Source organism: Mobula birostris, chromosome 4 (genome assembly GCF_030028105.1).
Source record: "Mobula birostris isolate sMobBir1 chromosome 4, sMobBir1.hap1, whole genome shotgun sequence".
Taxonomy (NCBI): domain Eukaryota; kingdom Metazoa; phylum Chordata; class Chondrichthyes; order Myliobatiformes; family Myliobatidae; genus Mobula; species Mobula birostris.
Window position 1 is genome coordinate 182,486,039 of NC_092373.1, and position 24,948 is coordinate 182,510,986.

Consider the following 24,948-nt stretch of genomic DNA (forward strand, 5'->3'; position numbering starts at 1 on the left):
GTCCCAAGAGTTTTCTTCTGTGATTTGCTGAGCCATGCATATTCGTAAGTTCCATGACTTTGACTGATTCCAACCACACTTGTGATCATCTCTGTGTTCATTGAAGAGAGCATTTAAGAAATTCTTAGATAAGCACATGGATGTTAGAAAAATAGAGGGCTATGTAGGAAGGAAGTATTAGATTGATCTCAGAGTAGGTTGAAAGGTCAGCACAATATCATGGGCTGAATGGTCTGTAGTGTTCTAATGTCTAATGTCTACGATTATACAGGGAACTGGCTCTGATGGATAGGCTCAGGATCATCCCAGAAGTATTCACAAAAGAATGTCGCACAAGGAAAATGATTAGGATCTACAGAAATCCTCCGTGATTCAATAAACTGTTCACAAATGATGACTATGTACTCAGCTGCCAAAAATAGACTAGTGCGTGTGAATCTAGACAATGTTTCCAGGCAAGACCAGAATAGCTGTGAAAAGTGTCGCTGTCTACAGGTGAGGTGCTGGAGGATTAGAGAGTGGCTCATGTTGTTCTGTTGTCCCGTTGTTTAAAAAAGGATCGAAAAGTAATCCGGGAAATTATAGGCCAGTAAGTTTAACGTCGGTAGTAGGTAAGTTATTGGAGGGAGTACTAAGAGACAGAATCTACAAGCATTTGGATAGACAGGGACTTATTAGGGAGAGTCAACATGGCTTTGTGCGTGGTAGGTCATGTTTGATCAATCTATTGGAGTTTTTCGACGAGGTTACCAGGAAAGTGGACGAAGGGAAGGCAGTGGATATTGTCTACGTGGACTTCAGTAAGGCCTTTGACAAGGTCTCGCATGGGAGGTTAGTTAGGAAAATTCAGTCGCTAGGTATACATGGAGAGGTGGTAAATTGGATTAGACATTGGCTCAATGGAAGAAGCCAAAGAGTGGTAGTAGAGAATTGCTTCTCCAAGTGGAAGCCTGTGACTAGTGGTGTGCAACAGGGATCAGTGCTGGGTCCATTGTTATTTGTCATCTATATCAATGATCTGGATGATAATGTGGTAAATTGGATCAGCAAATTTGCTGATGATACAAAGATTAGAGGTGTAGTAGACAGTGAGGAAGGTTTTCAAAGCCTGCAGAGGGACTTGGACCAGCTGGAAAAATGGGCTGAAAAATGGCAGATGGAGTTTAATACAGACAAGTGTGAGGTCTTGCACGTTGGAAGGACAAACCAAGGTAGAACATACAGGGTTAATGGTAAGGCACTGAGGAGTGCAGTGGAGCAGAGGGATCTGGGAATACAGATACAAGATTCCCTAAAAGTGGCGTCACAGGTAGATAGGATCGTAAAGAGAGCTTTTGGTACATTGGTCTTTATTAATCAAAGTATTGAGTATAAGAGCTAGAATGTTATGATGAGGTTGTATAAGGCATTGGTGAGGCCGAATCTGGAGTATTGTGTTCAGTTTTGGTCACCAACTTACAGGAAGGATATAAATAAGGTTGAAAGAGTGCAGAGAAGGTTTACAAGGATGTTGCCAGGACTTGAGAAACTCAGTTACAGAGGAAGGTTGAATAGGTTAGGACTTTATTCCCTGGAGCGTAGAAGAATGAGGGGAGATTTGATAGAAGTATATAAAATTATGAGTATAGATAGAGTGAATGCAAGCAGGCTTTTTCCACTGAGGCAAGGGGAGAAAAAAACCAGAGGACATGGGTTAAGGGTGAGGGGGAAAAAGTTTATAGGGAACATTAGTGGGGGCTTCATCACACAGAGAGTGGTGGGAGTATGGAATGAGCTGCCAGACAAAGTGGTAAATGCGGAGTCTTTTTTAACATTTAAGAATAAATTGGACAGATACATGGATGGGAGGTGTATGGAGGGATATGGTCCGTGTGCAGGTCAGTGGGACTAGGCAGAAAATGGTTCGGCACAGCCAAGAAGGGCCAAAATGCCTGTTTCTGTGCTGTAGTTTCTATGGTTCTATGGTTCTAATTCATTCATTAATGGTGATCACTCAGACTTGCACTGGGTAAAACAAACAGACTTCACCATTGGTTGCTAATAAATTTTGATCAAAATGGTAGTCATTATGCAGAAATACTTACAATCGTGACTTTCAACTTGAACATGCCCATCTCCACAGCAATGTAAATTATAATTTAAAGAGACATTACGGTATCATAGCAGTTAGCGTGACGCAATTGCAGTGCCAACAACTGAGGTTCAGTTCTGCTGCTGTCTGTACAGAGTTTGTACATTCTCCCCGTGACCACGTAGGTTTTCTCCGATTCACGAGTTCTCTCTCACGTTCCAAAAGCGTATGGATCAGTCGGTTAACAACAGGAATTCTGCAGATGCTGGAAATTCAAGCAACACACATCAAAGTTGCTGGTGAACACAGCAGGCCAGGCAGCATCTCTAGGAAGAGGTACAGTCGACGTTTCAGGCCAAGACCCTTCGTCAGGACTAACTGATACGTCGACTGTACCTCTTCCTAGAGATGCTGCCTGGCCTGCTGCGTTCACCAGCAACTTTGATGTGTGGATCAGTAGGTTAATTGGTCGCATGAGTGAAATTGGGCGGCGTAGGCTTGTTGGGCCAATAGGGTCTTTTACCGGGTTGGGTCGCTGAATACATAAACAAACAGATTAATAAATAATTATTTTAAAACTGGCTACTTCTAAATTTTAAAAAAATCTCAACCAGTGGAATATGTTCTGCATTTTCCCAGGGATAATTCAAATCAAGGTGGTTCTCTATCATCTCCCATAGGGAAAACAGGCCAATCCCAAACTCAGAAAAATTTCCCTTCGGACACATTGATGGGACAAAGAGGAGACCAGGGGGCTGAGCTTGGGGTGAGATGATGAGCTACCTTTTTGGTTACAACTATTGGCCGACAGTAAATAAATGAACAAGTTGTTTACAGTGGATTATGGTTAATTTATCGGGACCAATACATTTTGGCCAAATTAAGCGGCTGTCCCAATTAGCCAAAGTTTCATAGAAATAGTTTAAAAAGACAAACTACATTTAATTAAGTAACAAATATGTATCTAAATGAAATACAGCATAAATTAGAAGACTACCAATATTACGATAAAACTATTATTTCTTAATAGTTATCGATTGAGGAATTCATACAGTGTACGCTGCCTTGTTCTTTAGACTGACTACAAACGAACAAAACCAACATAGACACTTAGTGCAGATAATAGACTGTCTTCATTGCTCTTCCACATGCAGTAGTGTCAAAAATCACTGCTTTTTTACTGGTAGATCACTGTTCCAGGGTTCCATTGTTTAAGACATGATAGAGCGGGAAGGATTAAAGGGGGAGAGGTGCATTACTAGTCAAGGCAATACTCAGACAGGACAGACTGGAGAACTCACCTACTGAGGCTATATGGGTGGAACTGAGGAATAAGAAAGGGGTGGATAAAGTTAATGGGATTGTATTATAGACCACTCAACAGTCCATGGGATTTAGAGGAGTAAATATGCAGAGAGGTCGCAAACTGTTGCAAGAAACACAAAGTTGTGATAGTAGGTGATTTTAACTTTCCACATGTTGATTGGGACTCTCATACTTTAAAAGGGCTGGATGGGATACAGCTTGTAAAAGTGTTCAGGAAAGTTTCCTTAATCCATACATAGAAGTTCCAACTAGAGAGAGTATGATACTAGATCTCCTATTAGGAAGTGTGATAAAGCAGATGACAGAAGTTTATGTAGGGGACTACTTTGTATTCAGTGATCATAATGCCAATAGGATCAGTATAGTTATGGAGAAGGATAGGTCTGCTCCTCGGCTTGAGACTTTAAGTTGGAGTAAGGCCAATCTTGATGGTATCAGAAAGAAATTGGCAAGTGTAGATGGGGATGGGTTGTTTTCAGGCTAAGGTGTGCTTGGTAAATGGCAGGTCTTCAAAAGTGAAATTTTGAGAGTACAGAGTTTGTATGTTCCTGTCAGAATAAAAGTCAGGGATAACAAGTTTAGGGAACCTTGGATTTCTAGAGATATTGAGACCCTGATGAAGAGGGAGGTACATAGCAGGTAGGATCAATGAGAGACTTGAGGACTATAAGAAATACAAGAAAACACTTAAGAAGGAAATCCAGAGGGCTAAAAGAAGGCAGGAGGTTGCTCGAGCAGACAAGGTGTAGAAGAATCCAAAGGGCTTCTGGAACCAAGTTTAATATCACTGGCATATGTCATGACCCACAACTCAGGCCAAAACCCCAGACACTCTGGACCCCTCAACTCACAACCTGGGACTACTGAGGGAGACAGATATTGGACCAGCCAGAATTCTGAACAATCCGGTGGCAGATTATTAGAGTTTCACGATACATTATGAATTAACCATCCATTTTTCTTCACCAATAGAACATGAATGACATGTTATGTCACTGACACCAGGAATTCTACTTCAACTCAGTCAGCTTATCAGGGCCCTAACGGGCAAGACTGAAAGTATAATGCTGAATCAGAACTGATAAACTGCCCAGCTTTGGGTAAGTAAATAGCAACAGCATTCCTGCATATCCTTGAGATGTTTTTCTGCCAACCTATCCGAATTGAAGTTAACAAAATTACGCAGTGTACATTGTGAAAGGCAAAAGCTCTACCATGGGTCTCTCCTTGTGTTTTAGGTCTCAAATATGGTGATTGTGATTGATTTTGAGATGATAACTTACAAAAAAAAAATCCATTTTACTCCATATTTGTATTTGATTACAACTGGAATGGTGAATAAAATATGTAAGGTTTTCCTTCTAACTGGCAAGATAATTGATCATTATATTGCATGATATTAGAGAGATAGAACCCCACAGCACAGGAACAGGCCTTTAGGGTACAGGCAGGGGAAATGCAAGCAGGCCTTTTACACTGCGGTAGGGTGAGACTAGAAATAGAGGTCATGGGTTAAGGGTGAAAGGTGAAACGTTTAAGGGGAGCATGAGGGGAACTTCTTCTTCTGAAGGTGGTGAGAGTGTGGAATGAGCTGCCAGCAGAAGTGGTGGATGCGGATCTGATTTCAACTTCTAAGAGAGATTTGGATGGCTACATGGATGGGAGAGGTGTGGAGGGCTATGGTCCAGGTGCAGGTTGATCTGACTAGGCAGAAAAATAGCTCAGCATGGACTGGATGGGCCAAAGGGCCTATTTTGTGCTGTAGTTTTCTATGATTCTTTGACACTATTTACAAATATATAGTTCAATGGTTCTATTTAATATTAGAGAAAGTATATATTATACAACCTGAAATTCTTACTCTCTGCGACATCCACAAAACAGAAGAAAATCCCCAAAGAATAAGTGACAGAAGAAGATACGAACCCCAAAGCCCCCTGCCCCCTTCCCATGCACAAGCAGCATCAACCCTCCCTCCCCCCACTTATTCTGGCATAAAGCACCAGCACTTCCACCACCCATCATGCAAGCAACAGCAAAGCCGCAAAAGAGACCATGGTGTAATGTCCATCAAAAACTACTGCTCATCCCAACGGTCTGACATTCCTCGGGCTCTCGCTGTCTCTGACAAGGGAGAAAGTGACATTACTCATCGCGAGAGAGGAGACAAACCACTGCTGTTTGGATGTTACAGTCTGGAGCGCCACTTTTATTTCAAGTTCCCCCGACTCAAGAATCGGCAGCAAACTCGCACTCACAAGAGTGTGTGAGAGAGAGAGAGTGTGTGTGAGAGAGAAAGGAGAGAGGGGGGAGATATATATGTATAAATAACTATTGAGAACATGAGATGAGGAGTCCCTGAAAGTGAGTCAGTGATACGGCAAGTGAAGTTGAGTGAAGTTATCCCCTCTGGTTCAGGAGACGGATGATCGAAAGGTTAATAAATTTTCCTGAACCTGGTGTTGTGAGTCCTGAGGCTTCTGTGCCTTCTTCTTGATGGAAGCAGCGAGGAGAAAGCATGACCTGTTTGGTGGGAGTCCCTGATGATAGATGCTGCTTTCCTACAACGCTCAGTGTAGATGGCTCTGTGGTGGGGCAACTTTATCTGTGATGGGCTGGGCTGTATCCACTACTTTTTGTAGGATTTCCCATTCAAGGGTATTAGTGTTTTCATACCAGGCTGTGATGCAGTCAGTCAATATAAACTCCACCACACATCTATAGAAGTTAGTCAAAGACAGGATGGTGCCAGTGTACAGTGCTCTCTTGGCCAACATCTTTCAGATAGCAAATCAAAATAGCATTTTTACTTCTTTTATGTCTGTTTTATACCTTAAATGTGTTTCTGGGACTGTTAAAGCTGGTGATTTACAGTTTGGAGATCGTTTGAATGATCCGGTGCTTTACTGACTCCGAGAAGATTCCAGGAAGTGAGCACATACTCAGTCAGCCTCAATGTGAAGAGAATTTGAGATGGGGCGTGAGCCGAGATTCAACTCCATTTCACTATTTGAAGTGTCCATTAATCACTGATTGAAGCGTCGAGGAAGACTGAGACCATGAAGGCAAGTGAGAGTGTCAGCACCGACTGCCTGCCTTTTGACCACTGCCGGATAAGGAGTCCGTGAGCGGCCCAACACTGTGTGGCTCGCTGATGCAGGCAGGTAGGCCTCTCTACCTCGTGTGGTGTCCCTCTCTTTCACTGAATGTCAGTGATATCGGAGGATGGTATCGTGGTTCTGCAATTATGAATTGGACAATTGCGTTTATAGACTGTGGACTTTATTCAGAGTTATAATTTTTATATTCTGTGTTTTTTTTTAATCACCCATTCCTTTTCTGTTTTGCTATGCAAGGGGAGGGTTTTTGAGGGTTGATGTTCTGTTAGTTTCTTTGTGCGGGGGAGTGATTGTTTTTGGGGGGGGGGGGTCGATGTTCCTGGTTTGTTCTGTGTGGGGTGAGGGAGGTTTGGTGGGGGGGGGATGATAATCAGGACACAATTCTTTTTTGCATGGGGGATGGGTTTGATATTTCTCTCTAAACGACGTTCATATTCTTTCTTTGTTTTGTGGCTATCTGGAGAAATACAGATTTTAGAGTTGTATATGGATACATGCTTCGGTAATAAATGAACCTTTGAACCCCTTGCACCTTTGAGGTTATAGATATCGTGCTGAATCTTCACAAACTTCTAAGAAAGTTGAGGCACTGTCATCTTTCTTCGTAATGGGTTGAGGAACTTAGTGCTGGGTCCAGGACAGATCATCTGAAATGATAACACGAGGAATTTAAAGTTACCATCCCTCTACACCTGATTTCGCCCAGTGAGGACTGGCTCGTGGACCTCCGGTTTCCTCCTCCTGAAGTCAATAATCATCTCCTTGGTCTTGCTGACATTGAGTGAGAGGTTGTTGTTCTGGCACCACTCAGCCAGGTTTTCAATTCGCCACCACCTTTGATTCGGCCTACAACAGTGGTGTCATCAGCAAACTTAAATATGGCATAAGGAGTTGTGCTTAGCCACACCGTCATAGGTGTAAAGTGAGTAGAGCAGGGGCTAAACACACAACCTTATGGTGCACCTGTGCTGACAGAGATTGTGGAGGAGATGCTGCCAAACCCAAATGACTGGTGTCTGCATGGAAGGAAATCGAGGATCCAACTGAACAAGGAGGTATTGAGGCCAAGGTCTTGAAGCTTACTGATTAGATACATCATTCTATTTACTTACATCAGCACAGCACTTATGTTCCAAACCTGTGTATTCCATGAGCCAGGCCCAAAGAGGTCTCACACAGGTTCCAGTCCATATGTGGATTTTATTGGAGAGCTGTAATCTGTAGCTATATCCACAAAGAGCCTCAGGAAGTGCTGCCAAGGTTCAATGTAGTCCTGCATCTTGGAGCTCAACATTCAGCCATGGACAGCACCTTGCAATAGAAATCCAGCAAGTTTCTGGAAGGCTAAAGGGTTTCTTTCAACTAGCTGGTGATCTTCCAGCTACTGCTGATGTTTGTCTCCGTGTGTACCCTTGGTGACAGCCTGTAAAACACAACGTTTTCTGTTACACAGATGTTCAGGATGACCCTTGACAAAGATCACAGCTTCCCGTTCAAACTGTCTTGGCAAATACACAACTCAGAAGGAGATGGATGATGTCCTCATCTCTCACCACATCCACGACAGGAGACTTTCGATGCACGCAAAACAGCTGACAAGAAGGACTTTTTCCAACATCAGACAAGCATGGTCTTAGTGTCCAATGGCGATGAGGCATTCTGCCAAATACTTTGGCTGTCTGCTTAAGTGACCTTCTGACTCCTCCTTTTCCTGCAGGATCTTTAGGACATTCCCTGTTGATTAATAGGAACTGCACAAGCCTTTCTGAAAGCAACAGGTGGTATGGAGCGGTCTAACTGAAAAGAACTGTCCTGGCCCCAGTGACCACGATCATTCTTTTCAACAGTACGACAACAAAAGGGATTGCATATGCTGGAATCTAGAGCAAAAGTAGAATACTGGAAGAACTCAGAGGGTGGAGCTGAACAGTGTACGTCGGCGTTTAGGATCAAAATCCCATGAGGGAACAGGAAAGAATGCCAGTATTTTACAGCATGAGGTGGGAGGTAGAATAGAGACTGGCAGGCATTAGGTAGAGCCAGACAGGGTGAGGATGATGGACAGATGGAACGAGGTGAGAGGAGGAACTGTAAGATGTGAACAAAGAGAGAAGAAAACTGGGTAGACAGGTAAGTGTGTGGTGGTGTCCATTATCTGAAAGTGAAAAATTCAATATGCACACTATTGGTTGTAAGCTAACCAAGCAGAATATGAGATGTGCATACTATTGAGTTGCTGCCTTTTCCACTGGCTCCAATACGATACCACCACCTCTCGCATCCAACCTTTCTGATTTCTGCAGGGACCACTCTCTTCAGGGCTCCCTAGTTCTCTCATCCCTGACACTTTCTCCAATTCACCCCCACCACCATCAGAGACCTAAACAGCTCTTCCAATTGAGCCAGAGATTCACCTGCACCACTTCCAACCTGCTCTACTGTATTGGATGACAGGGATGTGGCCTCCTCATTGTTGAAACCTATCACAGGCTAGACGACCATTCTGCAGAGCACCTGTGTCCACAACGGCCATCTTGAGCTCCCAGTTGCATGTCATTTTAACCCTGCATCCTGCTCCCACACTAACCTATCTGTCCATTGCTGTAGAGAAGTCAAACACAAATTATAAGAACAAGACCTCATATTCCATTTGGACAGCTGACAGCCCAATAGGATACACATTGAATTTTTCCATTTCTTGTTACCCACAATCTGTCTGCACCACACACTGCCCCAGTGAGATTACCAAACATCCAGTGGAAAAGATCGGTATGTGTGCCCAGGAAGGATTTCTGGCACAATTTGAGAACATACCTGGAGGAGAAGCCAATCTGGATCTAGTGCTAGGTTGCTTTGCCAATCTTTTTAAATCTGTATCTGTCAGGAACTGTAGAGTCTTCATTCAAAAGCAGAAAAGAGGAAACAATTCAGCACTGAATGATAACTTCAATAATAGGCTGCCAAATAAGAAATTATGAGGGCCACAAAACGAGAGTGGACAGAAACTAAACACAACAGGCAACATGGCAAATGGTAGGAAGTTAGGAGCAAATGGCTGGTTCAATACGTGAACAAGGAGAGTGGATGGGAACTGGGGTTTAATAGGCTGCAGGTGACGAGTCTAGAATGAGCAGCAGGAGAGTACTATTAGCTGGGTGAAGAACGGGAGGAGCCTGCATGCTCAGGCATGACCGCACACTGTCCCCTCCCCCTCATGCTACCACCAGCCCTCAACGGCCCAGGATGATTCACATGAGTCCACTGAAGTTTCTTGACGAGCGATGAATTAAAGATATAACTGGGCAGCACCCAAGACCTGTCCTCTGGACCGTAGCCTTCCCAGTTGACCAGGTAATGCACACCCTGTCCACTGTGACATGTATCCAGCAACAGGCAAATCTGTGTGCACAGCATCACTGTCCAACATCCTAGGTTCCAGAGATGTAGACTCAGGTGGATTGGGTGGTCCATGGACAAAAGACAAGGCAGGACACATGGAAGGTAAATGTGATCCTGAAGAACAGTGGCATCTGGAGACATTAAGTGACTGGATTGATATGGTGGGTCATCTTGAAGGCACCAATGAACTAGGGCGAGAGCTTGTGGTAGTCAATGTACGAGGGGCAGATAGATATCGTGTAGACATCCGGACACGTTCCCCAGGTTGGAGTAGTTTGGCTGGGCACCGTTGGAAGTTGCCCTGGTGATGGTAGGCATGGTGGCAGCTCTGTGCCCTCCTCAAAGCATTCTGGCAGCGGCAAACCAGGACCTGGTAGATGGGATCTCCATCGTCGGCTCTTCTGTGAGGAACAATGGGGGTTGAAGCTCTTCAAAAGGTGCCATCCTCGGTGGCAGAGGAGGTGTGCATATTGTGAGACAGCCTGACCCAGAGCAGATACTTCTTCTGTGTGGAAGGGTTAAGGGCGGTGAAGAATTGCAGAACCTTCTTCATTTGCTGATTGGCTCCTTCTGAACTAACTTCAGCTGGAGTTAGCAGAGGACAAACTCAGTGAGGTGTAGAGGAATGAGCAGAACTGGGAGATGAATTGTGGGCCCTGTTCTGACACAATGCCATGAGGGAAGCTGTGGATACGAATTACATGTTGAAGAATGAGGTCTGCCATATCAGCAACTGATAGAAGCCTGGGGAGGGCAATGAAGTGGGCAGCCTTGGAGGACCGTTCAGATCACCATGGCCCCATCAGAAGGTGGAAAACATGATGAAGTCCCTCCCCAATGTGGGACCATGGCGTTGAGGGAGCCACAGGACGTCAGAGAGCTGCTGGTTGGAGGAATTGGTCCAGGCAGACAGCGACGAACTGACGTACACTTGTGATCATGGTGGGCTACCAGAACTGATGTTGCAGAAAATCCAGAGTCCGTCATGCACCTGGACGGCCAGAGAGGGCTGAGGAATAGGCCCAATGGAATGTGTCTGTGTGCACGGCTGCTGGCATGTATATGCAGTTGTTAGGTGTGTTGGCCAGAGCAGGCTCCTGCTGTAGGGCCTAGCATATCTCACTCACAAGCTCCCAGATGATCAAGGCGAGAATCTGAGAGGATGGAATGATGAGCTGAGGGTTGATTGCCATTTCAGCTGGATCAAACTGTTGTGACAGGGCATTGGCCTTGGAACTGGGTCAGTAGGAAATGGTGAAGTTGAATTGCTCGAAGAAGAGGGCCCAGTGAGCCAGGTGTGGGATGAGTTGTTAGGATATGAAGTTCTAGTGGTCAGTCCAGATCAGGAATGGCTCCGTGTTTCCATCAGTCAATATCTTCATTCCTCCATTGCTCGTTTGATAGCAAGTAGCTCCCTGTCTCCTACTCCGTGATGGTGCTGTGTAGGGTTGAACATGTGTGAGAAGAAGGCACAGGGATGTGTCTTCTCATCCATTCTTCACTCGGAGAGGATTGCCCCGGCGCCTACATCAGAAGCATCCATTTCGGCCACAAAAGGTCCAGAGAGGTTCAGATGCTGAAGAAGGGGAGTGGTGGTGGAGCATCTCCTGAGCTCTTTGAAAGCTTGGTCCATGGCAGCAAACCAGGTTATCGGCAAGGTAAATGACTTGCTGAGGGAGGTGGGAGGTGCAATGATTTGGCTGTAGTTTCTGATGAAATGGTGGTAGAAGTTGGAGATGTCCAAGAAGCACTATTTGAGTGATTGTCATTGGGGTCACACACAGAGGGCATGCACTTTCTTTGAGTCCATGGTTATGTCTTGGGGTGAAAAGATGTAACCCAGGAAGGAAATGACTGGGCTGTGGAACTGGTAGTTTTCTAACTTGCAGTACAAGTGGCGGTTGAGGAGATGCTGAAGGACTGAACAGTCTTGGGAATGCTTGGACAAGATGAGGATGTCGAAGTAGACAGACACATACCTGTGTAGCGTGTCTTGGAGAATCTCACTAATGAAGGCTTAGAAAATGACTGGACTGCTGGGAAGTCTGAAAGGCATCACCAAGTATTCGTAATGGCCAGTGAACGTTATGAGCACTCTCATCCACTCATCCCAATAGCGGAATGGCCATGATGTTGAAGGAATGAGAGACAGATATGGTAAGGAGTCCAATTTGCACACATAGAGTCCTGAATTCCACCGCGTAATCCAGATCCGAGTGTGAGGGTCCTGAATTCCACCGTGTAATCCAGCACCGAGCGTGAGGATCCTGAATTCCACTGTGTAATCCAGATCCGAATGTGAGGGTCCTGAATTCCACCGTGTAATCCAGCTCCGAACGTGAGGATCCTGAATTCCACCGTGTAATCCAGCTCCGGGCATGAGGGTCCTGAATTCCATTCTGTAATCCAGCACCGAACGTGAGGATCCTGAATTCCACTGTGTAATCCAGATCCGAACGTGAGGGTCCTGAATTCCACTGTGTAATCCAGATCCGAACGTGAGGGTCCTGAATTCCACTGTGTAATCCAGATCTGAACATGAGGGTCCTGAATTCTACTGCGTAATCCAGCACTGAGCATGGGCCTTGACACAGATGAAGTATCAGATTCCCTTCCACTTCCCAGCTGGTCAAAAACCTGGCACACCTCAGCAGTGAAATCTTCATAGTTGTTACAAATGAGGGTCGTATTGTTCCTGTTAGCGGTTGCCCTGGTCATAGCTCGTCCAGTCAAGAGAGAGACGAGGAAGGCGATCTTGGCCCGGTCCGGAGACATCTGGAGATCAAAGTGTAAGGCACATTGGCACTGCAGCTTCGGGTCGGAGATCCAATGAAACATTCGGCCACAGGAATCCGGGGCTCAGTGGGAGGTGGTAGACTGGCTCTGAACTGCTGTACTGAGACAAAGAGTTGGAAACGAGTGACAAGTAGATGGTCAATAGTTTCCTGCTGCTTCTGGATCATTTATCCGAATCTGCTGAGTCAATCACTGGTTCACACATCCTGTCAGGAAACATAGAGGAGACTTGACCCAAAAGCAGAGCAGCAGAGATGATTCAGCAGTGAAGGATGACTTTAATCATAGATTGCAAAATACCAAGCCACAGTGGGGTTGGCGGGTGGGGGATGGGTGCGCAGTAACAAAACAAGAGAGAACAGATGAACAAGGTGAAGTTTAGTCAGGGACAGTAAAAGCTAGGAGCAACTGGTTGAGGCTGCCTGGTTTGATGAGTGAACAAGGACTGTGGATGAAAAGAAAGGTACATCGCATCCAGAATTTTTCCAGTTAGCGGACGACTTCCTCCCACGCCACTCTGACGTAGTTGGGAATCGCGTATGAGGCAAGTTACAGTAGCGGTTTGCCATTGCCTTCTGCCGGGTGAGTTTTTCAAAGAGATCACCAGCTCTTAACCCAGCACAGATGAAAGGCACGCAGGGGAGCCAGCTGGCTTCGAACTCGGGACCTCCCGCCCCGCAGTCCTGCACTGATGCCACTACGCCACCAGCCAGGTCATCTGGGGTTAAATAGGCTGCAGGTGATACGTCTAGTATGAGCAGCAGGTGATTGCTATTAGCTAGCTGAAGCCTGCACGTGCAGATTCATTAATATCTTCAGATTCTTGACCTTTGTACCGAAGGGAACTCATTCTCTTTGTTAAAAATATTTTTTAAAAAAATACTTACCCAGTCAAAACATTACTGCTTTGGTGGGACATGTTTGCATAAATTGAATGCCATATTTTATGCAGTCCTTCTGGCTTTACAATGGAGAGGAAGGCATTGGTGAAAAAAGCTAAAGGTAATTAGACCCTTGGGGAATTCTTGTGACAAGTTCTATATTCTATGTTCTAGAACAAAAAACACAGAACTGAACAGCAATGCACAGGCCCCTTGATCCAAAATAACTATGGCAACCAAATGCCAACCTAAACTAATCCATTCTAACTGCATATATCTAACCTTCATTTCCTGTCTGTACACTTACCTGTCTAAATGCTTCTTAAATGTTGCACTTGTAACTGCATGCACAACCTCCACGCTCCAGGCACCTAGCATATTCCGTGTAAAGCATTAGTCTTGTAAATCCTCTTAAAACATCCCCCCACCTTAATTCTATGCCCCCCTAGCAAATGACATTTTCATCCTGGGAAAAAGACTCTGACACTCAACCATATCTATGCCTCTTTCAGGTCATCTCCTCAGTCTCCAATGCTCCAGAGAAAACAATTCAAGTTTTCCATACCATTCAATCCAGGCAACATCGACTTCTGTACCCTCTGCAAAGTCTTCACATCCTTCCAGAACTACACACAATATTCCAGATGAAGTCTGACCAAAGTTTTGTACAGCCGTGATATGACTCCCCTAATTTTATCCTCAACATCCAACCAAAGAAGGCAAATATGGATATACAGCTTCTATACCCCCTGTCTACTTGTATTGCTACTTTCAGTTGATTTCAGCCCATAAATCCATGGAGATAGAGAAAACCCTCGACCTTCCAAACTCCTAAAAGGAATACCATGACTTAGCCAACACTTTCACTAAAAGGGAGGCCAGCACCCTACTGCCTACAGACCACATGACTGCATGATCAACCTCCCGCCGGGCGCCACCCCTCTTTGTTGCTGTCTGTTCTCCCTCTCCCCTCATGAGAGCCAAACCATGAATGACTACATCACCGAAGTGCTACAACATGGCTTCATTCAACTATCCAAGTCCCCAGTCGATGTAGGATTCTTCTTCGTCAAAAAGAAAGATGGGGGTCTTTGTCCCTGCATTAACTACTGTGGATTTAACAAAATCATCATTAAGAAACATACCCTCTCCTCTTGGTGGACAGCACATTCAAAAAAATCCACAGTGCCCAGATCTTCAGCAAACTATATCCACGGAGTGCGAACAACCGGATCTGCTTCCGCTAGAGAGACAAGTGGAAGACAGCATTCATAATTCCCACTGGCCACTACGAATACTTGGTGTAGCTTTGGGATTTTCTAGTAGTCCAGCCATTTACCAAGCCTTTATTAACGAGATCCTTTGAGACAAGCTCCATTGTTATGTGTTTATTTACCTTGATGATATCCTCATCTTCTCCAAGGAAACCCAAATCCGCATCTATCACATCCATACAGTCTTTCAGCGTCTCCTCATAAAGCAACTGTACTACAAGTTTAAAGAAAAAATGCCAGTTCGACACCCAAGTCATTTCTTTCCTGAGTTGCGTTGTTTCACCCCAAGGTAAAACCATGGACCTGGAGAAAGTTCACACCATTGTTGAATGGCCCCTTCTGTGCCCTCAAACAGCTATAGTGCTTCTTGGTCCTCTCCAACCTCTACTGCCATTTCATCAGAAACCACAGCTAGATCACTGCTCCTCTCACCTACCTCATGGATAACCTGATCTACTGCCACAGCCCAAGCTTTCGGGGACCACAAGAGATATTACACCACCACTTCCATTCGCCGCCATCTGAACCCCTCTTGGAATTGTGTGCTAGAGGTGGATGTATCTGACATGGGCACCGGGGCCATTCTCTCCCAGTGAAGACCAGATGGCAAGGCACAACCTTGTGTCTTCTCACACCTGCTCAACTCCACACAGTACTGTTATGGAGAAGGAGAAGGGGAGCTACTGGACCTTGGAGGAATGGAAACTGGCTGATGGGGAACACTGAGCCCTTCCTGATCTGGACCCACCACCAGAACCTTATGTCCATACAACAGTCCCACCAACTCAACCCACATCAGACTTGCTGGGCCCTCATCTTCGAGCAATTCAACTTCATCTCCTACCAACCTGGTTCCAGAAATACAAAGGTGGATGCTCTGTCACAACAGTTCAACCTTCATTCCATCCTCTCAGATCCTTGCCCCAATCATCTGGAACCTTGAGAACCAGGTCCGCCAGGTCCTACAGCACAAGCCTGCTCTGGCCAATGCACCTGACAACTGCATGTACGTGCTGGTGACTGTGTGCTCTGAGGCACTCCAGCGGGCCCACTCCTCACCCCTCACTAGCCATCCAGGCACACGACAGACTCTGGATTTTCTGCAATGCTGGTCCTGATGGTCCACCATCATCACAGATGTACCTCAGTTTGTTGCTAACATTGCTCAATGTGCCCAGCCCGGTTCCTCCAACCATCAGCCCTCTGGGCTCCTACATCCCCCTACCGATCCCTCGGTGCCTGGTCACATGTCACCAGGCTGTCACACGTTTTCCACCTTCCGATGGGGCCATGGTGAGCGTGACAGTGGTGAATCAGTTCATTCCCCTCCCCAAGCTTCCATCAGGCACTGCTACAGCGGTCCTAGTTCTCCAATATGTAGTTCTCCTCCATGGCTTCCTGGGGTTCACAGTTTGTCTCTTGCTTCAGCCAAGCCTTCTACTACCTCCTCCACACTTCAATGAGTTTATCTGCAGACAACCGGGCAATCAGAAAGAGCCAATCAGCAAATGGAGAAGTTTCTGTGATGCTTTGCCATCTCTAGCCCTTCCACGTGGAAGGAGTATCTGCTCTGGGCTGAGCTGTCCCACAATCTACACACCTCCTCTGCCACGGGTATGTCACACTTTGACATACTTCATGGCTACTGACCCCTTTTGTTCCCCACAGAAGAGCCAACACTGGAGGTCCTAAACTTCAGGGCTCTGTTTTGCCAATGGTGGAATACTTGGAAGAGGGCACAGAAGGCCATCCTAGCTCTGACTGTGCCTACTGCTGCCAGGCTAACCACTGTCAGTGACCAGCTTTCCGACTAGGGGACCTTGTTTGGCTGTCCGCCAGAGATCAGCCCCTATGCACCAACTCTCATAAACCTGTGCCCCAGTTAATTAGTCCTTTCAAGATTACCCATCGTATCAATCCAATTAATTACAATCTCTAACTGCCACCATCACCCAAGATCACACCTTCCTTCCAAGTATCCTACCTCAGACTCGTTGTCCATGGACCACTCGACCCAGCCTAGCCTCCACCTCCGGAACCTAGGATGGTGTAAGGTGGGCCAATGTACACAGTTCATTGGTTGATGGATTCACATTGTAATGAATATGGTGTACAGCACCTGTTCGACTGGGAAGGGTATGGATGGAGGAGGGATCAAGGGTGTTGTCCAATTACATCTTTGATCCATTGCTCAGCGAAGAGTTACACTGGACGCATCTAGATGGACCTAGCCCATTGGGGGCAGCCATAAAGGGGGGAGGGTCCAGTCAGGCCTGCACATGCAGTCTCCATCCAGCTAATGGGAGTCACCTGCCATTCGTTTCTAACTCACCACCTGAAGCCTATTTAAACCTAGCTCTCATTCACAGTCCTTGTTCACTTATCAAACCAGCCAGCCTCAAACATTTGCTCCTAACCTTCAATTATCTTCTTATGCAACTGGATTCTTGATTTCCTCACATGCAGACCGCAGCCAGTTTGGATTGGCAACAACATCTCCTCCACAGTCTCCATCAGCACAGGTGCACCACAAGGCTGTGTGCTTAAAACTCTGTTCTACTTGCTTTACAAGTCTGACTGTGGCTAAGCACAACTCTAATGCCATATTTAAGTTTGCTGACAATACCTCTATTGTAGAGCGAATCAAATGTGGTGATGAACCAGTATAGAAGCAGGAGGATGAAAATCTGGCTGACTTGTGCCACAGCAACAGCCTCTTACTCAATGTCAGCAAGACCAAGGAGCAGATTATTGACTTCAGGAGGAGGAAACCAGAGGTCCATGACCCAGTCCTCTTCATGGAATCAGAGGAGGAGAGGATCAGCAACTTTAAATTCCTTGATGTTATCATTTTGGAGTACCTGTCTTGGGCCTAGCACATAAATGCAATTATGAAGAAAGCACCTTAGTGCCTCTGTTTCCTTAGGACATTGCAAATATTCAGTATGACATCTAAAACTTTGATAAACTTCCATTGATGTACAGTGGAGAGTATATTGACTGGCTGCATCACAGCCTGCCATGGAAACACCAATAACCTTGGATGGAAAATCCTACAGAGAGTAGTCTATCAGTGGTCAGGCCCATCCCACCATAGAGCACATCTACACAGAGCGTTGTTGCAGGAGAGCAGCATCTATCATCAGGGATCCCCACCACCCAGGTCATGTTCTCTTCTCACTGCTGCCATCAGAAAGAAGATACAAGAGCCTCAGGACTCACACCGCCAGGTTCAGGAATATTCATTACCCTCAACCATCAGGCTCTTGAACCGGAGAGGATAACTTCACTCAACTTCACTTGCCCCATCATCGAACTGTTCTCACAATCGATGGAATAATTTTCAAGGACTCCTCATCTCATGTTCTCAATAGTTGTTGCTTATTGTTTTATTATTATTATTTCTTTTTGTTTTGGTCTTTCTGGTTGTCCATCCTGTTGGGTGCAGTCTTTCTTTGATTCTGTTATTGGATTTATTGTGTATGGCTGCAAGAAAATGAATGTCAGGTTGTATATGTTGGCATATATATTTTTTTAGGTGGCAGGGTGGAGATACGTCTCTACCAAAGAAGGTGCAATACACTTCTTCTCTCTGCTGGCCTGCATGTCACCCTTGGACAAAATGTAGCACTTGTTTGGACTGATCAGGCTCACTTGAAGCCATGGGAGCAGGTGATGAATGGTCATATAGGCAACTGGTGCATATCGTAAGTCCTGATTATGCAAGCACTGACTCCAGGCAGAAAATCTCTGAGGAGTATTGATAATGTCTGAGGTCATTCGACTTCTAAAGATACTGCCCTGGAGAAGGCAATGGCAAACCACTTCTGTAGAAAAAATTGCCAAGAACAATCATGGTCATTGACAGACCATGATAGCCCAAGTCATACGATACAGCACATAATGATGATGATAATATGTACTTTGATAATAAATTTACTTTGAACTTCCAACATTTCCTGACACCCTGCTAACAATACAGTTGCACGATGTTTATCCAAATGACACTTAAGTATACTTATCATATAATTGATTCTGAGATTTCCCAGTGTGCCATCTGTGTTTCATCACTGTAGCTTAATGCACATTATCTTCCATAGCGGTTTCATTATATTGGAATTCAACATATGGGCTCACTCATTTTTAAAAGTAGGACTTTTTTGATTGTTCAAATAAATGTATTTTGTGATAAAGTGTAATGAATTGTACACCAGTGTGTTCAAGAATATATAATCTTTCATATATGGCTGATTTTACATATACATAATTCAAATGAATTGGTTATCAGGGTCAGAATTAGATTTATTATCACTGACATATATGATGTAAAACTTGTTGTTTTGTGACAGCAGTATAATGCAAAGGCATGAAATTTACTACAAAGTACAAAATAAGTAAATAAATAGTGTCAAGGTAAGGGATAACAAGGTAGTATTCATAAATCTGATGGCGGAGGAGAGGAAGGGGCATTGGAATTGTTGAGTGTGGGTCACCAAGCTCCTGTATCTCCTCTCCAATGGCAGTATCAAGAAGAGGGCCTGTCCTGAATGGTGAGGCACTTGCCGTTGAAGATACTACTTAATGAGGCACTGCCCATTGAAGATGTAAGGAATATACAATCAGTGCACAGTGACTGCAACTATTATACAATACTCTGCAACATTAAAGACCCAGGTTGTTTGTATGTAGAGGTCTTCAACCTATGTTATGCACGCTGGTCACTTCCATGACTGAAACAAACTTGTATGATGCATTCCGACAAATTACACTGGGAATTCTGTCTTCCAGAACAATGAGGAATGAGTTGGAGTTCTTTGGTAACCAAGGTGATTCCAAAGATTTCAAAAGTATGAACAAGGAGATATCTCAAAGGCTGCAATTTCTACACAACAGAGAAAATGGTTATCCATAAATGTGATTATAACAGGAAGAACAACTCATTAAAATACTCTCCCAAAACCTGTGTAAGCAAAGGGGCAGAACGGCTTAATTAAACCGTACCAGAATGGAGTGAGCAATGGAGAGGCTCATCCTTCTTCACACAGCACCCTTCAGTGCCACAATAGCCTCAGCAATGGATACATTTTTGATGTTGGCACTTCTACCTCCAAATAAGAAGACTGTGGGTTCAAGTCCTAGGTCAGATTCCTGAGCATGCAATTGAGGCTGACACATCAGAGCAATACTGAGCAAGCACCATATTGAGTGTGCTGTTGGGGCTGAATCAGAGACATGAAATTTATGGCTATTTATAAGTAGGAAAGATTTATGTTTGGAGAGATATGAGCCAAATGCATGCAACTAGGACCAGCTCAGAAATCATACTGGTCAGCACAGACAAGTTGGGTTGAAGGATCTGTTTCGGTGCTAAATAACTCTGTACAACTGAGAAGCTGTCTGTTCTTTCTATAATTTATCCCGTTGCATTATTACAAAGTAGATGGAGAAAATGTGTTCAGGAAAGTTTCCTTAATTAGAACGTAGAAGTCCCAACGAGAGAGTATGCGATACATGATCTGCTACGAGTGAATGAAAAAAGGGCAAGTGACAGGAGTTTGTGTCGGGGAATACCCTGTATCTGATGACCACGATGTCATTGGTTTCAAAGTAAATATGCAAAAAAAAATAGGTCCAGTCCACAGGTTGAGATTCTAAATTGGGGGAAGGTTAATTTTGATGGTATCAGAAATTATCTGGCAAGTGTGGATTGGGACAAGATGTTTTCCGTCAAAGGTAAGTAATTTTGAGAGTACAAAGCTTGTATGTGCCCGTCAGAATAAAAGATAAAGTTAACAAGTGTAGGGAATCTTGGTTTTTAAGAAATATTCAGGCCCTGGTTAGGGGAAAAAGGAGGTGAATAACAGGTATAGACAGGTAGGAGCAAATGAGGTGCTTATGGAGTATAAGAAATCCAAGAGAACACATAAGAAAGAAATCAGGATAGCTAAAAGAAGGCATGAAGTTGCTCTAGCAGACAAGGTGAAGGAGAATCCTAAGGGATTCTACAGGTATGTTAAGAGCAAAAAGATCGCAAGACACAAAATTGGTCCTCTGGAATATCAGAATGGTAATCCATATGTGGGGCCAAAAGTGATGGAAGAAATCTTAAACATTTTTTGCATCTTTATTTACTCAGGAGATTGACACAGAGTATATAAAAGTGAGGCAAAGTGGCATCAACTTCATGGACCCTGTACAGATTGCAGGGGAGGTGTTTGTTGTACTGAGACAAATTAGGGTGGATAAATCCCCAGTACCTGACAAGGTGTTCCCTTGGACCCTACGGGAGGCAAGTTCAGAAATTGCCGGGACTCTGGTAGAAATATTTAAATCATCTTTAGTGACAGGAGAGGTACTAGAGGACTGGAGGACAGCCAAAGTTGTTCTGCTGTTTAAGAAAGGCTCTAAACAAAAACCAGGAAATTGCCGGCTGGTGATTCTGACATCAGTATTGGGAAAATTATTGGAAGGTATTCTAAGGGACTAGATATATAAGTATTTGGATAGACATGGATGATTAAGGACAGTCAACATGGCATCGTGCATCATAGGTCAAATCCAGCCAATCTTATAGAAACTTTTGAGGAAATTATCAGGAAAACTGATGAGGACAAAGCAGTGGACGTTGTCTACATGGACTTTAGCAAGGCATTTGACAAGGTCCCGCATGAGAGGTTGGTCAAGGTGGTTCAGTTGCTTTGCATTCAAGATGAGGTAGTAAATTGGATTAGGCACTGGCTTTGTGGGAAAAGCCAGAGTGTAGTGCTAGATGCTTGCCTCTCTGACTGGAGGCCTGTGACTAGTCATGCTGCATGAATCAGTGCTAGGTCCGTTGTAGTTTGCCATCTATATCAAGGATCTGGATGATAATGTGTTTAACTGGATCAGCAAATTTGTGGATGACCCAAGAATGGGAGTGTAGTGGACAGCAAGGAAGGCAGTCATGACTTGCAGAGGGATCTGGATCAGCTGGAAAAATGGGCAGAAAATGGCAGATGGAAATTAATGCAGAGGAGTGCAAAGTGTTGCACTTCGGTAGGACCACCATGGTAGGTCTTACACAGTGAATGGCAGGGCACTGAGGAATATGGTAGAACAGAGGCATCTGGGAATACAGGTCCATAATTCATTGAAAATGCTGTCACAGGTAGTTCGAGTCAGAAAGAAAGTTTTTGGCACGGTGGCCTTCATAAATCAAAGTATTGAGTACAGGAGATGGAATGTTATGTTGAAGTTGTATAATACGTTGGTCTAATTTGGAGTATTGTGTGCAGTTTTTTTGTCACCTACTGACAGGAAAGACGTAAATAAGTTTGGAAGAGTACAGACAAAGTTTTCAAGGATGTTGCTGGGTCTGGAGGACATGAGTTATAAGGAAAGATTGAATAGATTATGGCTTTATTCCTTAGAGCATAGAAGATTGAGAGGAGATTTGATAGAGGTATACAAAATTATGAGGGGTCTAGATAGGGTAAATGCAAGCAGGCCTTTTCCACTGAGGCTGGGTGGGACTACAACTAGAGGTCATGGATTAAGGGTGAAAGGTGAAATGTGTAAGGGGAATATGAGAGGAAGCTTCATCACTCAGGGGGTTGTGAGAGTGTGAACGAGCTGCCAACACAAGTCGTGCATGCAAGCTTGATTTCAACATTTAAGCGAGGTTGGATAAGTACATGGATGATAGGGGTATGGAGGGCTATGGTCCCAGTGCAGGCTGATGGAAGTATGCTGTTTAAATGGTTTCGGCATGGACTAAGTGGTCTGGAAGGCCTGTTTCTGTGCTGTACTTTTCTATGACTCTAAGAGTAGGTGGGCTTTCCCTTGTGTCCTGGCCAATATTTATTCTTCAATAACATGACCAAAACCAGATTATCTAATCCTCTTTAAGTATGTACAGTACTGGTTTTTAACTATGATTATTATTTTAAGGCTGTCACCTTTTAAAGATTATGTCATGTGTTTTAACAGCTTTTTTTTGTGTCCAGTTGTGTTTATTGAAAATTCCAGGGGGGGTGGTATGAGACTTTTGATCTTCTTGTCAAAGTCAAGTTGTGTCAAATGTGTCAGTCTGCAAACACAACAAAGAACCTCATCAGAGATTAAAAACAAAACTCCGACTTCACACTGACAATAAAGCTGGGATGGTGATTTACCAATAGCTATCAGAAGTGACAGGCCTCATAAGGACACGGAGTCCCAACATCACTGCATCGGGAAGGTAGCAGGTCTAAGATCCAGACAAGCATGAAAGGGGAAAAGCAAGCATCTGCAAATTTATGTGAACAAAGTTTATTGTTGGTTAAATTGTGAATAAAATTTATTGTTGGGTCAATTGATTGAGTTTAGCATTGGATCGAATTGGAAAAGTCCAGGTATAGGCCCAATAAAGGATGGGAGGGGAGGCCAGGCCCGAGAGTGTATCGAAGTGGCAGGGCCCAGGCCTAAGGTTTGGATGATTTATGCGCCGGGCCAGATTGAAAAGGTCAGGGTGTCGGGGCCGGAGGCGAGGGACGGGCCAGTTCACTTCAATGCTCCACGAGGTTTACCTGTCTCTGCACTGAAATGACGCTGTGGCCTGCAACTAACAGGCCCTTGGATCAACTACAGTGATGACTGGCTTCGTGTCTGTGGACTCACTTTCATGAACTTCAGTTCTGAATGTTAGTTGCTTACTTTTATTGCTTGCACGATTTGCCTGCTTTTCTGCATGTTGGGTGTTTGACCATCTTCTTTGTTTTAATGTGTTCTGTTGGGTTTCTTTGTTTTGAGGCTGCCTGTGAGGAGACAAATCCCAAGGTTGTACATAGCATACATACTTTGATAATAAATGTACTTCGTAAAATTTGTAAATAGTTAAATCGGCTTATACATGCTTTTTTAATAAAGGGAAGTAATAATATACATACAGTATATAATATTGATTGAGAACAATAATTGTTACCTAAAGTTTATCACCAATTTTATGGATAGATTATGTGACTAACTGCTCTCAGAAAGAATACTAGAAGTCCCTAAGGCCATCTGTAAATGGTCTATGAATAAATCTGTCTCAGCATTGTGTATCCCAAGAGTATCAGTCAGTGAACTCTGCGTAGACTTTGAAACAGTTTAAGACCCCGCCATGCATCCAATTTTCACAATTATCACATTACTTTCTCTGGGAACCTGCTGTGCACATTCACATTTGTTGTTTTTCCTGCAATGCAGAAAGTACTGTCTGTAGAGTACTCTGGAACTTCCTGAGATTGTGAAAAACTTCATATAATTGTAAATCTCTCTTCTGCTGCAGACGTGTCAAATGGGCACTTCTTATAACTTTGAGGCACAAAACGCCTCAGCAGCTCACTCGAAATATACCCCAGCCAATCACAGGCCATAGTGTCATGGTGCAGTCTCTCTGCACACTGCCCGTTTCAGTCGGAGGATTTCTACAGCCAGGTACTTAACTGAAGGCAGATACGTTTGTCTCCGACTATCATCAATTGTTTGGATGGGAGTTGCTACCCTCTACAAGCCAACGTTTAATGCCTTGTGTAAGTCACTTTCAAAGATTCCTTAATAAGTCACTTAAGCGTGTTCATCAAAAAATAACACAAAAAGATACCACAGATTTTGGTTAATAGATGTTCAGCAACTTAAAGCTGATTTCAACATTTGAAGTCAAGAAACTTCAAAACCTGAAGGAAATGCTGATTAATCAGTTTCAGAAAGAATATGGAACGGAGCAAACTACAGTACATTACAAGCCCATCACCCATGATGTTATAGTGACCTTATAACCTACTCTAAGATCAATCTAACCATTCCCTCCATTATAGCTTCTATTTTCCAATCATCCACGTGCCTATCTAAGAGTTTCTTAAACATTCCTGTTGTATTTGCCTTTACCACCACCCCTAGTACCCACCGCTCCATGTGTTTAAAACTTTCCTCTGACATCTCCCCTATACTTTCCTCCAATCAACATAAAATTGAGCCTCCTTGTATTAGTCAATTCCGCCCTGGGAAGAAATCAAAGAGAAAGGTAAGGCATGACCTCTTAGTCCAGGTAGCATCCTAGTAAGTCTCATCTGCACCCTCTC

At 44.2% G+C, this 24,948-nt stretch overlaps 1 long non-coding RNA gene across 1 annotated transcript; it reads left to right on the plus strand.

Moving 5' to 3' along the window:
• Positions 1–2,418: 2,418 nt before the first annotated feature.
• Positions 2,419–23,751, plus strand: LOC140196815 (uncharacterized). The gene is made up of 3 exons (XR_011885816.1): positions 2,419–4,497; positions 6,258–6,561; positions 14,105–23,751. It is a non-coding gene; the product is annotated as an uncharacterized lncRNA (long non-coding RNA).
• Positions 23,752–24,948: the final 1,197 nt, after the last annotated feature.